The sequence below is a fragment of the Eurosta solidaginis genome, chromosome 5 (assembly GCF_040869045.1).
Source record: "Eurosta solidaginis isolate ZX-2024a chromosome 5, ASM4086904v1, whole genome shotgun sequence".
Classification (NCBI taxonomy): domain Eukaryota; kingdom Metazoa; phylum Arthropoda; class Insecta; order Diptera; family Tephritidae; genus Eurosta; species Eurosta solidaginis.
In genome coordinates this window covers 221,265,632-221,277,988 of record NC_090323.1, presented here as the reverse complement: position 1 = coordinate 221,277,988, position 12,357 = coordinate 221,265,632, and positions in this window count along the sequence as shown.

Sequence of the window (12,357 nt, the reverse complement as noted above, 5' to 3'; positions counted from 1 at the left end):
ACCAACATGATGTCGACTTGATATCGATAATAGCTCTTATCTAAGATGTATCGGTATATAATGGGTGAATTATGGGCGTGTTGTCGGTTCACTTTCAAAAAATTGTAGATATGTTATCAAAAAAATCTCGATTTTTTATCGAAAATTTATCGATTTTTATTTACTATATCAATCGTTAAGTTACCGATTTTATTTAACCAAAACATCGATTTTTTAACTAACGAATGGACATTTTTTCGATAACAAATCGTAGGTTTTAGATAAAAAATCTATATTTAAATCCATAACTTTTCGATAAAAAAATCAATGCCTTTTCAATAACAAATCAATAACTTTTAAATAAAAAATCGATGTTTAATAAAGCATTTTGAAATTTTACGTTAACTTATCGATAACAAATGTATAATTTTCGACGAGTTGGCATTAAAAAATCGATATTTGTCTACAATTTTTCTATATTAAACCTATTGGTCATCGATAACGTTGTTCATCGATAACAAGTTTACAACTTTTCGATTGAAAATCGCAAACTCGTCTGTAACCTAACGATAAAAAACAGATAAAAAATAGATAAAGAATAGATAAAAAACAGATAAAAAATTTATATCTCAACCAAAATAAATAATAATAATAACACCCCCATGTACAGTTGACAACATACCCATAGCTTATCGATGACGGCTGTTATACTTTCCTTTTCTTTTCTTTTTATACCCAGATGTAAAGCAGTCGTGATATATATAGGCTTCCATACATAAAAATCATCAGTGTAGAAAAAAAGTTCGATTAAGATATGTCTGTCCCCCCTATCACACGATAACTTGGGCAAGTATTGAGATATCTTCACCAAATTCGATGTACAGGCTAATGTGGACCCAGAATATATTGGTATTGAAAAAAAGCGAAATCGCCCACTTTTTCGATCGAAAATTTAGAAAAATAAAAAAATTAGATAATTTAAAATCAAGTAAGGAAGGCTATCTTAGTTCGGGTGTAACCGAACATTACATGCTCATCTGAGAGCTATGTAGACAAAATAAGGGAAAATCACCATGTAGGAAAATGAACCTAGGGTAACCCTGGAATGTGTTTGTATGACATGTGGAAGGTATTAGAGAGTATTTTAAAAGGGAGTGGGCAAAAATTCTATAGGTGGACGCGCTTTAGGGATATCGCCATAAAGGTGGACCAGGGCTGACTCTAGAATTTGTTTGTACGATATGGGTATCAAATGAAAGGTGTTAATGAGTATTTTAAAGGGGAGTGGGCCTTAGTTCTATAGGTCGACGCCTTTTCGAGATATCGCCATAAAGGTGGACCAGGGATGACTGTAGAATTTGTTTATACGATATGGGTATCAAATGAAAGGTGTTAATGAATATTTTAAAAGGGAATGGGCCTTAGTCCTATAGGTGGACGCGCTTTCGAGATATCGTTATAAAGGTGGAAAAGGGTTGGTGTTAATGAGCATTTTAAAGGGGAGTGGGCCTTAGTTCTATAGATAGACGCCTTTTCGAGATATCGCCATAAAGTGGAACAGGGGTGACTATATAATGTGTTTGTACGATATGGGTATCAATTTAAAGGTATTAATGAGGGTTTTAAAAGGGAGTGTTGGTAGTTGTATATGTGAAGGCGTTTTCGAGATATTGACAAAAATGTGGACCAGGGTGACCCAGAACATCGTCTGTCGGATACCGCTAATTTATTTATATATGTTATACCACAAAGAGTATTCCTGCCATAATTCCAAGGGCTTTTGATTTCGCCCTGCAGAACGTTTTCATTTTCTTCTACTTAATATGGTAGGTGTCGACCCATTTTAAAAAGTTTTTTTCCAAAGTTATATTTTGCGTCAATAAACCAAGCCAATTGCCATGTTTCATCCTTTTTTTCGTATTTGGTATAGAATTATGGCATTTTTTTAATTTTTCGTAATTTTCGAAATCGAAAAAGTGGGCGTGGTCATAATCGGAGTTCGTCAATTTGTTATACCAATACAAAGTGAGCTCAGGTAAGTATGTGAACTGAGTTTAATAAACATATATCGATTTTTGCTCAAGTTATGGTGTTAGCGGCCGAGCGGAAGGACAGACGGTCGATTGTGTATAAAAACTGGGCGTGGCTTCAACCGATTTCGCCCTTTTTCACAGAAAACAGTTGCCGTCCTAGAATCTAAACCTCTACCAAATTTCACAAGGATTGGTAAATTTTTGTTCGACTTATGGCATTAAAAGTATCCTAGACAAATTAAATGAAAAAGGGCGAAGCCACTCCCATTTTGAAATTTTCTTTTATTTTTGTATTTTTTTGCACCATATCATTATTTGGGTCCAAAATTTTACTAATTTTCTATTCTGCGTCATAAGTTCAACTCACCTACCAAGTTTCATCGCTTTATCCGTCTTTGATAATGAAAAAGTGGGCGCGGTTATAGTCCGATTTCGTTCACTTTCAATAGCGATCTGAGATGAGTGACCAGGAACTTACGTACCAAATTTAATCAAGATACCTCAAAATTTACTCAAATTATCGTATTAACGGACGGACGGACGGATATGGCTCAATAAAATTTTTTTCGATAAGTACTGATGATTTTGGTATAGTGAAGTCTATATCTATCTCGATTCCTTTATACCTGTACAACCAACCGTTATCCAATCAAAGTTATTATACTCTGTGAGCTTTGCTCAACTGAGTATAACAAATAACGCTAAGTTAATGAAATTTGGTAGGTGGACTGGTTATATGACGCAAAATATAAGTTCCAAAAAATTTTGAAATATGGGCTTGGCATAAAAACAAGCCGTAAATCGAAAGCCGTTAAAGATATTACATTGAAATTTGGCACTGATATCAACCTTGCCAAATTATATAGACTGAGTAGAGATAATCAAAATCGGTTAAAGTCCACGACCACTTTTCCTAAAGGTCTTACCTTGCAAAAGTTTGCAATAACTCTATGGTCTTTAATCACATTTGACTGATATTCTACCTCAGTAGTGGTATGGATGAGATAAGAACATAACTTAAACAAATTGCGAAAATGGGCAGAAGGGTTCGCGCAGTTGGAAAGCACTCCCAAGCGTTCTTTGCAACTAAAAATTTCATTTTAACTTTACGCATATCTATCATATTTTAGTTTAATCCTGCAACGACAAGTTAGTCAATTGAAAAAAGGATAATAAACGAGTCAATCAAAATCAAATTATTGTTGAGAAAACAGTTTTTCTGGCAACAAATTTCAGCTTCTTTCTGTCCTGTAAATTCCAGTTAAATTTTTTTAATCTTTTAAAGTAATTATTAATAACTTATTTAAATGAAGAGCGCAGTTAGTCGCGTAACGCAATCGATGATGTCATCAAAAATAATGCCTTACTATGCTGTAATGAATATGCTCGAAAAGCAGCATAACAATTCATTAAAAAGGCCGAACAACTCTTTTTCTAAGGAACATTTAAAACAGAACAAGGATTTGTACAAAAATGGGTTCAATATTAAGAAATCCAAAGCTTGCAATGTACGTAGTGCTTCTGTTGCAATCAAAGACCATATTACCCGTTTGGTTTGTATGAAAAGAAAAAAAACTGAAATGGATTTCAAAAGAAAGGCAGAATGCATTTCTCAAGATATATTGGCACACTGCGCTAACTCAATGCGAGTGAGTCAAAACAAACTAAGAGCAAAACAAGAAGCAAGTTTCGAGAAATTCAGAAAAGTAAGTAAGCCGTGTTTTATAACGAAGAAGAAACCCGAATTCGATGCTAAAAGAAAATCTTTGCTAAACTCCCAAGAGGTTCTGAAAGCATTATGTTACTCTCATTATAAAACAAAGCAAAAGTGCAAGTCGAAATTGATGCTTTCCACTGATGATAGTAGGCAAAAGTTGGAGAAGTTTGAAGAGATTTTGAATAAATCTAGAAATGATGATATGGCCGAAATTGGTGTTCAAACATTACCAAAGCAACGAAATACGAAAGAAATTGTAAGCGTAAAAAGCGATAAAAGTCTAAAACCAACAAATAATAACACTGGCATAAATTTTACATATGAGCCAAGACCAACTTACAAATTGTCCAAACACTTTTCTAAAACTTCTACGCATATAATGCAAAAGTGGCGCCCTAAACAAAATGAAAATTTACACTTATCAGCAGCTAATCTAAAAATATCAAAGTATTTAAATCGCAAAACCAAAAATGGCAAAGCTACTCAGAATAACGTATACGAAAATCCGTTGAAACTACTGCACACAAGAAAGAAAATACAAAGTGATCCCACAATGAGCTCTGGCAGTTATATGAAAAGTTTACGTTTACCAAACGTTAGCTATTTGAAAGCTGCAGAATTAAGCGGTAACACTAAATACGTCGCTAAAAATTTGAGTAGTGACAAAGAAAAATTATGCGATTCCCAACTTTTTAAAGCAAATCATAACAAAAAGATCAGGAAATGTGATGACGCCACAAGCGCTGTCAAATTGAAAAAACAAATTGTTAAGCCAATTTTTGGTACAAAGCCATTCAACCTTAAAAGCAATTTTGAAGAAACTAATAAAACACCGTTTTGTTGGCCTAAAATAATTCCAAAAACGTTTAGTGTTAAAAAAGTTGCTAAATAAAAGATTTTTTTTATAGATATCTACTAAAGTAGATACTTAAACTTTGTTTGCTTATTGTTTTTAATTGTATAGGTAAAAATTTTGAAAATATGCAATGAACGTAGGCAATATAAATGTAAGCCATCGTGACCACGGAGCTTCTTGATTTTGTATGGTTATTTCAAACCAAGGCCAAGGTCTTGAATTAGAAAAGTTGCTGATATCTTACATTGCAAAAAGCTTAACAATGTTTTAGCAAGCACGATAAATAATGGGTAATGTGAGAAATGCCGCGTCACTCAGTAGTTGGGGTTATGATAGCAATCAGTAAGAATTAAATAAATTTAATATATTTGTAAATAAAAGGGAAAAAAAAAAATTTTAAGCACTTCCTGGACCTAAATGGACAAAAATCAGCCAAAAATTATAAAATATATCTTATTATATAAAAATCACGTGTCACTATGTTTAGCGGCGATGGACTCCTAAACTACTGAACCGATTTTGAATTTGTTTTGCACCCCGTGTGTAGTTTGATATAACTTGAAATATAGGATATGTTATATCTCAGTTTATAGTCGCAATATTATTTTATTGCAAATTTTTTATTTGTATATACGTAAAATTAAAATGTTACATATACGCATCGGCACTCACATTTTCCGGTGGTGCGGATATACTTCCGTGTAATTAGTTGGTGTTTAATTAAATAACGTGCTTATCAATAAACAAGTAAGGAAGGCTAAGTTCGGGTGTAACCGAACATTACATACTCAGTTTAGAGCTATGGAGACAAAATAAGGAAAATCACCATGTCGGAAAATGAACCTAGGGTAACCCTGGAATGTGGTTGTATGACATGTGTATCAAATGGAAGGTATTAAAGAGTATTTTAAGAGAGAGTAGGCCATAGTTCTATGGATGGACCATTTAGGGATATCGCCATAAAGGTGGACCAGGGCTGACTCTATAATGTGTTTGTACGATATGGGTATCAAATGAAAGGTGATAATGAGTATTTTAAAAGGGAATGGGCTTTAGTTCTATAGGTGAACGCCTTTTCGAGAAATCCCCATAAAGGTGGACCAGGGGTGACTCTAGAATATGTTTGTACGATATGGGTATCAAATGAAAGCTGTTAATGAGTATTTTGAAAAGGAGTGATCCTTAGTTCCCTAGGTGGACGCCGTTTCGAGATATCGCCATAAAGGTGCACCAGGGGTGTCTCTAGTTGTACGATATGGGAATCAAATGAAAGGTGTTACTGAGCGTTTTAAGAGGGAGTGGGCATTAGGTCTATAGGTTGACGCCTTTTCGAAATGTCGCCATTAGGGTGGGCCAGGGGTGACTCTAGATTGTGTTTGTACGATATGGGTATCAAACGAAAGGTGTTACTGAGCATTTTAAGAGGGAGTGGGCATTAGGTCCATAGGTGGACGCATTTTCGAGATATCGCCATTAGGGTGGGCCAGGGGTGACTCTGGAATGTGTTTGTACGATATGGGTATCAAATGAAAGGTGGTAATGAGTATTTTAAAAGGGAGTAATCCTTAGTTCTATAGGTGGACGCCTTTTCGAGATATCGCCATAAAGGTGGACCAAGGGTGACTCTAGAATGTTTGTACGATATGGGTATCAAACGAAAGGTGTTACTGAGCATTTTAAGAGGGAATGGGCATTAGGTCTATAGGTGGACGCCTTTTCGATATATCGCCATTAGGGTGTGCCAGGGGTGACTCTAGAATGTTTGTACGATATGGGTATCAAACGAAAGGTGTTACTGAGCATTTTAAGAGGGAGTGGGCATTAGGTCTATAGGTGGACGCCTTTTCGAGATATCGCCATTAGGGTGGGCCAGGGGTGACTCTAGAATGTTTGTACGATATGGGTATCAAAGGAAAGGTTTTACTGAGCATTTTAAGAGGGAGTGGACATTAGGTCTATAGGTGGACGCCTATTCGAGATATCGCCATTAGGGTGGGCCAGGGGTGACTCTAGAATGTTTTTACGATATGGGTATCAAACGAAAGGTGTTACTGAGCATTTTAAGAGGGAGTGGGCATTAGGTCTATAGGTGGACGCCTTTTCGAGATATCGCCATTAGGGTGGGCCAGGGTTGACTCTAGAATGTGTTTGTACGATATGGATATCAAATTAAAGGTATTAATGAGGGTTTTAAAAGCGAGTGGCCCTTAGATGTATATGTGAAGGCGTTCTCGCGATATCGACCAAATGTGGATCAGTTGATCTAGAAAATCATCTGTCGGGTACTGCTAATTTATTTATATATTCAATAACACTAACAGTATTCCTGCCAAGATTCCAAGGCCTGTTGATTTCGCCTTGTAGAACTTTTTCATTTTCTTCTACTTAATATGGTAGATGTCACACACATTTTACAAAGTTTTTTCCAAAGTTATATTTTGCGTCAATAAACCAATCCAGTTACCATGTTTCATCCCTTTTTTCGTATTTGGTATAGAATTATGGCATTTTTTTAATTTTTCGTAATTTTCGATATCGATAAAGTGGGCGTGGTTATGGTCGGATTTCGGCCATTTTTTATACCAAGATAAAGTGAGTTCAGATAAGTACGTGGGCTAAGTTTAGTAAAGATTAACGGCCGAGCGGAAGGACAGACGGTGGACTGTGTATAAAAACTGGGCGTGGCTTCCACCGATTTCGACCATTTTCACAGAGAACAGTTAACGTCATAGAATCTATGCTCCTACCAAATTTCAAAAGGATTGGTAAATTTTTGTTCGACTTATGGCATTAAAAAAATTCTAGACACACTAAATGAAAATTGGCGGAGCCACGCCCATTTTGAAATTTCTTCTTTATTTTTGTATTTTGTTGCATCATATCATTACTGGAGTTGAATTTTGACTTAATTTACTTATATACAGTAAAGATATTAAATTTTTGTTAAAATTTGAATTTAAAAAAATTTTTTTTAAAAAGTGGGCGTGTTCTTCATCCAATTTTGCTAATTTTTATTTATCACATATATAGTAATAGTAGTAACGTTCCTGCCAAATTTCATCATGATATCTTCAACGACTGCCAAATTACAGCTTGCCAAAACTTTTTAAATTACCTTCTTGTAAAAGTGGGCGGTGCCACGCCCATTGTCCAAAATCTTACTAATTTTCTATTCTGCGTCATAACGTCAACCCATCTACCAAATTTCATCGCTTTAACCGCATTTGGCAATGAATTATCGCATTTTTTCGGTTTTTCGAAATTTTCGATATCGAAAAAGTGGGCGTGGTTATAGTTCGATATCGTTCATTTTAAATAGCGATCTGAGATGAGTGCTCAGGAACCTACATACCAAATTTCATCAAGATACCTCAAAATTTACTCAAGTTATCGTGTTAACGGACGGACGGACGGACGGACGGACGGACGGACGGACATGGCTCAATCAAATTTTTTTTGGATCCTGATTATTTTGATATATGGAAGTCTATATCTATCTCGATTCCTTTATATATGTACAACCAACCGTTATCCAATCAAACTTAATATACTCTGTGAGCTCTGCTCAACTGAGTATAAAAATATTATAGCGAATGATATCAAGTATAGATTAGCCCTGGGCGCGGAGTTTCTGAAGGGCCCGCGATTTAGAGGAACTATGACATTCTATTTAATTCTGGGGAGTCTTTAGTTGTCCCATGTGCAATTTTTAGGCTGAATTTCAAAAGCAACGAAAATCTGCATTTCGTTTTAATATTATAGTGAAGTGTGAAAAATAAAAATCTATATATTTAAAAAGAAAGGCTAAAATGTGTGTTAGTTGGTCGCCGGTGTTTGACGAGATGCGTTTGTCTAATTTTTCAAACTTTCACACAAGTTGCGTAAACCTCACGCGGTGGTTTCTACATAGGTTTGGTTGCGATCGACGTACAGGATCTCGAGATGTAGGCTGAAACGTGGACCCGAGTACCCCTAGGATGTGTTTATAGAATATGGATAACAAATGAAAGCTGTTGATGAGTGCTTTAGTAGAGTGTAATTTTCATACCCCTGGGTGAGTAGGGTCTCGAGATATAGGCCAAAACGTGGGCCAGTGAATGCCTAGACAGTGTTTATACAATATGGATATCAAATGGAAGCTGTTGATGAGTGCTTTAGTACAGAGTAATATGTTATCCAGATACGGACTGGGACTGGGATTAGGACTAGGACTGGGACTGAGACTCGGAGTGGGACTGGGACTGGAATAAAATACATACCAACCTCTGGGACAGGCAATAAGTGATGCAGAAGAATGAGAAGAAATGGAGGAAGAGAAAAGAGAGAAGGAGATTGAGAAAGAGATAGAATGAGACGAAGATGGAGATAGAAGAAGAGAAAAAGAGGGAGGGAGGAGTGAATAAAAGATTTGGGAAAAAGTGAAGAGGGGGGAGGGCAGAATTAGACGGAAAAAGCTTATTAAAATGCAGATAGGCCATTTTAGGGCAGAACAACGTCTGCCGGGTCTTCCAGTAATATATAAAATATAAAAGTAAAAAAGTTGGAAGGAATGCAGTGAACTTATCAATATATAGTCAATCAATTGCGCTCTACTTTTATATTTTTATGTACCTCTCATAAATAGTATTTGCAACTCTGTGTCAAACTTTTAAAACCAAAGTTTAGCCTTATTTATTACAAGTATACAAGGGTAACGAATAAGGTATTATTACCTGGAGTTTTACTGTCAAAAAATAGATAATTTCTTTGTGCATCGGTCGAACTGGGATTTCCGAATTCGACCTCCATGTGTGTTCTTGTGTGACGAGTTGTTTCAGTGATAACAATTTTTTGTATATCTCAGACAGACCTGTAAAGTTCTGAGTATATACTTGTACTAGTACCAAATAAGTACAAGTACTCAGTACTTCAAATCTAAGTACAAAGTATAAGAACTTGTACTTCGAATCCATAAGTACAAGCATATATACTTACGAAATACTTACAATTACACGAAAGTACTTTTTCTGATAAAATATGTCAGTTTGATTCATAAATGGAAAATCAAAATGTGAGTAAAATTCATATTAGAAAGCAACAAGAAGTAAAACAACATATTAAATACGTATAAATTGTACAACAGATAACAATATTAAAGTGGTTCTGTGTTTACCTTCATTAGTGCTACTTTTCAAACAAAAAGTCCGTAATTGATTGGCTTCTAGGACTATAAACAATGCCTGCTAAGGAAAATAAACGGTGATCGTAAGTTAGGTGATCGTAAGCGTGTTGGTTGATGCGCGTCAAAACCGTTCAATACTTATCAAAGTACTTCGAAATTACTTACAAGTACTTTACTTGTACTTCAACAATTCAAGTACAAGTACTTCGATACTTATACGTGTATTCATTTTTCGAAGTACTGAGATACTGATACTTGTACTTGTACTAGTCTTTTTCTTTACAGGTCTGATTTAAGTACTTGATACAGCTTGTAAGGCTTTCGTCCGTACAAAAATTTCATTAGGTGGGAAGAGGTTTGATGGCAGAGTGATGAGCTTCACCACTATGAACTGCGGAGAGGGAATCATTCCAAAAATGTTGAAAGGAACTTCGCTAAAAGTAATGCGAAGTTCAAAATTAATGACTGAATTAGCGAATGACTCAAAAGTTTTTAGTATCATAAAATATCTCATATTTGTGGAAAATGCTGTTTCGATCAGTAGTTGAGCTGATTGTAAAAAAATATTAGTTGATCCGCTTCATAACCGGTCAATACTTGTCAAAGTACTTCTAAAGTACTTACAAGTCTCAAGTACAAGTACATCGATACTTACACTTGTACTCACTTTTAAAAGTACTGAGGTACTGATACTTGTACTTCAACGGGTACTTCTTTTTTACAATCTACTTTTATTAATTCATAATACATACTATACTTGTTATGAAGAAGTGTGGACCAGGAGAAACTTCCAACTCAATAACTCAACACTGCGCAGAGTTACACAGCCTTAATAAAACTCATAACGAGTACAAAGCAGACCATCAATTAAAATAATGTAGATATCTCAGTCCTTGCGCAACGAATCGAAAATTTGTATAGTTCCATTAATCCTAGTCCTAGCACAAGCTAGAATTCATTTAAAAATCGATTGGAGGTTTCCCCTGTTTTGTATGTATTTTATAAATATCTTTAAGTATCTCTATCCGTGTCACATTAATTAGAATTTGAACGCTAAGTTTTGAATCTTCATAGGGCTCTAAGCTTTCCTCAAAGTGTCAGATCGCTAGCTCATATGAAAGCTATTTAAAAACAACCGCAAAATTTTCCAAATTCGGACGAGTTTTGTAAATATCTCCATCCGTGCACCACCTATCCGAGCTTTTCTCCACTTTTATGTATTGTCACCGACTTATCAACTACGTTTGAAGATTATAGCTCAATGGGAAGTCTATTAAAAATTAAGCGCTAATTGTCCCCCGTTCCGTACGATTTTTCTTAATGTATTTTAATTTATACTGTCATAGGCCTCTGAATTCAGTTTGATATATAAAATAGCTCATCGAGAAGTAACTTAAAAGCCGGTTTCAAGTTTGCAAATTCTCATCTAATTTATTCGATCCGTGTGCCACATAACGGATTTTTTTCCTTTCGTTCCTTTGTCACTATGTTTCAAATTATCTGTGAAGCTTTACGTTTGTGGCTCAATGAGAAGTTACTTAAAAATCGATTGCAAGATTCCCTCCGTTCCGTACGATTTTTGTAAATATTTCAATCCATGCCCCCCAAGCAGAACTTTTTGTAATGCGTTTTACACTGCCATCGGCCCTCTGAATTAAGTTTGAAATTTCAATTCTCCAGCTCATCCAGAAGTTACTTAAAAGCCGATTTCAAATTTCCAAATGCTCATCCAATTATTTCGATCTGTGCGCCACCTAACGGCATTTTTTTCCTATTAGTTATAGCCGGTCAATAAATTATTGTTATATTTCTGTGTTACGATAGGGCTTCTTTGACCATAATATTACTTTTAGTTCAAGTAAAACTCCCTTTTCCCTTTTTTTTTGCATTGTCTCGATGTCTTAAGCCTATTTTGAAGTTTCACGTTTGTTACCAATGAGAAGTTACTAAAAACTCGATTGCAAGATTTGCATTGAATAAGCCGACATACATTCAACAGAATTAATATAAAGGCAATAAAAAATACCCTAAACTGAAAGGTTTAAGAGGTCACTGGTCAAGAATTAGGACTTCATTTAAAGTTAAAAATTATGTATGCAACGAGGTGGGCGGGTATAAGCGCAAGTTGAGGAGTTTTTGTCTAAGCTAACATTTTTATTTATTTATTTATTAAATCTATGAACACACATTCTTACAGAATAGCAATGAAAAAACTATACAGCATATTATTAACCAAATTCTTACAGACTACTAACAATTTTCATACAACTAAAAAACAGACTACAATTAAGAAATACAAAAAGTTAACAAGGTCAATGAAAAACTAGCACTTACAGACTAATATAAAAGTATTGATAACTAAAAAACACACTTTAAAAAATGAATAAAAACATTCTTCGACAAAGTGAAATGAAGCTCGATAAAATATAAGATCTTATTAATTCACTCGTAGCGCGGGTTAATTGGGGCATTTCTCGCTAATTAGTTCTACAATTAATTCCATAAAAGGGTAAAAGCTTCTAAGTTCTCTCCTTGGAACATTTAAATTAATTTTCTCAAGAAGAGCAGCACAATCTGTATCCCCATGGATAATGCAATATAAAAAGTTCAA